Genomic DNA, 3,172 nt, shown 5'->3' with positions numbered 1-3,172 from the left:
CCACTCGGAAAGTAACACTTTTTTTACACATTGGCTTCACTTCGCCTCAAGAGCATTAGAAAGCACAGGGAGAAACGATTTGTGTTGTTTTGATGCCAGATATGCCTTTTCACCTCTAAGCTCCAATCAAGGATAAACACTTAGTTCAGGAAGATTACAAGGACAGACATCATAGTTTCTAATATTTTTTTTCCTCTTGTCATCTAGCAGCAAACACCATTCTGCAGAGAGGCCAGAAGAGATCCTGATCAGAGTGAAACGTTGCTCCTGTCCCGCAGAAAGTTCACATATTCAACTCTTTGGTACGTAATGGCACATTGAGTTTCACGTGGGGCAATAATCCCCCATTGAAACTGTAAACTGCTAGATCCAACTATGCAATTGAATTACAACAAGATGTGTAAAATGGTTGCTGCAACCTTCACAGTAAAGACTAAAAACGTTGGACAGCCAAGTCAAACTGACATTGAGCAAAACAAGCAGCTTGACGTGACTGCTCAGCTGCTTTAAATCATTTTGCTGTTTACACTACAAGCTGGTATTTCCTCTAACATTAACCTCAACTTTGATTTTGCTTTTCTAGTAGCCTCTGGGGCCGGTTACACCACCTCCCAAAGTGTATCAGTCAGTCATAAAAGTGGCTTATTCTAACTTAACTTGCCATTGTATGAATGTTATAAAATGCGAAGTTGTTTAATGATATAAGTACTGTGAATAACAGACTTACACTTAAGACATCAATATTCCCTTTTGGCAGTGATAAAAACATCTACCTTTCTCTCTACATGCTACCTTGTGTTACTTCTTCCCCGTCTCCACCTCCCGATCTCATTCCTCCATCTGTCTCCCCCAGACGACCAAGAAAGGGCCTCTCTGATTTCCGCCTGACAAATTGTCTTATCGGTCAGCGAGTCGGTTGGACCGAATGAAAACATGACCTTCCCAGGCGGGGTCCCTAACAGAGAACTCCGGGTACACTGATCGGGACTGATAAAAGCTCAAGGAAGAGGATACTGCACACTCACACAGAGACTTATCTCCAGGTACACTGATCAACGGAGATAAAGCCATGGGAGGATAAGGGAGAGCAGTGGAGTGGCAAACAAGCACCATTAGGGTTATTCTATTCATACTTGGAGAGAGAGTAGGGTGGGCAGTTAAGTGGCTAACAAGACCCATTAGTACTACTCAGACTTTCAGAGTGATGGTCGGTACTGACTGACTAACTTGCTGATTGACAGCAGTGGATGGGGGCTGAAAGGGAGGGGGAGAAAACAAGGAAATGCTTGAAAGTGGAGCGAGTGAGAGAGAGAGAGAGAGAGAGAGAGAGAGAGAGAGAGAGAGAGAATGTCATTCACCTATTCTTTCCCCACATTTCCTGTCCCTCTTCACTATCAAAAAAGTACACACATATCTCGACTTCACCTGGTTAAGATGTTAATGTGACTAAAAGAGAAAATGAAGCTTTTAGAAATAAAGGATCCAGGAGTTGGGTGGAGAAGAAAGGCAGGTGTAGGTGGCATTGGAGAGAAGGAGAAGGATCGGTGGAGGGAGGAGAATGCATGGATGCAGCGCAAAGATCCGTCCCATTGTCCCACAAGCAGTGCAGCGTCCATTGTGAGAGCATGTTGGCATGGTCTAGTTAGACAAAGAAGAGAGAGGACAGAAACAGCGAACGACAGAAAGTTGAGCAGAAAATCGAGTGGAAACAAAAAGTATGATGGGGAGAAAGAGAGGGGGGGGGATGAAGGTAAAACAAGTTTGGGGTGTGTGCATAAGATAAACGTCCCCTCCTCTGTACCTCATGCTTGGCTGCTCCAGGATGGAGAGAGAAGGAGAGCGGGAAAGAGGGGATGGAGGGAAGAATAGAGGGTCACACTAGACAGTGGGGGCTTTGTGGGCACTTATCAGAGACTCATGGCGAAGCGGTGGACACGGAGTGGAGCCACAGTGAATAGAAAGGGATGCAGGTGTGTGTGTGTGTGTGTGTGTGTATGTGTGTTTCTGTGCGTGCGTGTTCGACTGGGTATGGGGAAGATAAATTAGGAAAGAAAGAATAGAAGGATGACGCAAAGAGAGATGAGACAAGGAACTCGTGAAGAGCAAAAAAAATGGTGAAAGAGAGGAAAAGTGGCGAGCGCAACAAGCAGCAGCAGAGCACCCTGTAGATCACTTTACCGACCTGAATGCACCTTTAGGAGAGACTGAGGCAGAGAGGGAAGGAGGGAGCACAAGGACAGCAACAAAGAGTGAGAAGGTCAAGAAGAGGTATATGATATGGAGGGAGAGAAAATGGAAAGCGGAGGAGGTAAAGGGCCGGAGAAGATTGGGTTGCACAGCAGAATTCCAGTTTCACGTCCATCAAGGTGGTGTTTCACAGAGAGTCACTCTGCTGTGAGTGTCAGAAGAATCGGAATTATTTTTTTTTTAAATGTGAAAGAGAAGTTCGTTTTTACACTCTCACGATTCCTGTTTACTTTTCTTGTTGCTTACTTTCCAACTCCATCGCTCACTTTCACTTTCTCACCTACACACACACACACACACACACGCAGACACACACACACACTCAGTCAGCAGCAGCTCCCAGCTCCCCGTGGTGCGCCCGCTGAGAGGGGTCATGTCAGACATCAACTCCCGTCGCGTCAGCTCTTTTTCTCCCACAATTCAACACAGCTGAGGCTGTCACCGCAATAACCTCCCTTCCCCCCCGAAAAAGGCCCAGACACTGGCCCCTAACATTCACGGAGACACGCACATATTTACGATATATATACACATAAGTCAAAATGCACATACACATGCTCATTCACACGCCTTATCGAACACACACACACACACGCACACACACACACATTTCATGTGTTTAGGCTTCCCAGAGGAGACAGACCCCCAACTGGTGTCCACCAGCAGGGTTGCTGGTCCTGTGCTGACATTCCCATCTCAGTCGTCTCAACCTCCCTGCCAGCTTACAGAATAGAGACACCGGAACACACACGCACACAAACACAGCTAGTCTGACAGCTAAAAGAAAAGCTTTTCCAGTTTTTCATTCTCTTGCTGTCCACCCCTTCTCTTCTCTTCTCTTCAGACATTAACTTTGTAAATGAGTAGATGCACATTTTGTGTTATCTCCATATGCAATTATTAAACTGGAAGTGACCCCCCCCCC

This window comes from Anarrhichthys ocellatus, unplaced genomic scaffold (genome assembly GCF_004355925.1).
Source record: "Anarrhichthys ocellatus isolate YVR2014 unplaced genomic scaffold, GSC_Weel_1.0 scaffold17, whole genome shotgun sequence".
NCBI lineage: Eukaryota > Metazoa > Chordata > Actinopteri > Perciformes > Anarhichadidae > Anarrhichthys > Anarrhichthys ocellatus.
The sequence above is the reverse complement of the archived record's forward strand: the minus strand, read 5'-3'. Positions refer to the sequence as shown.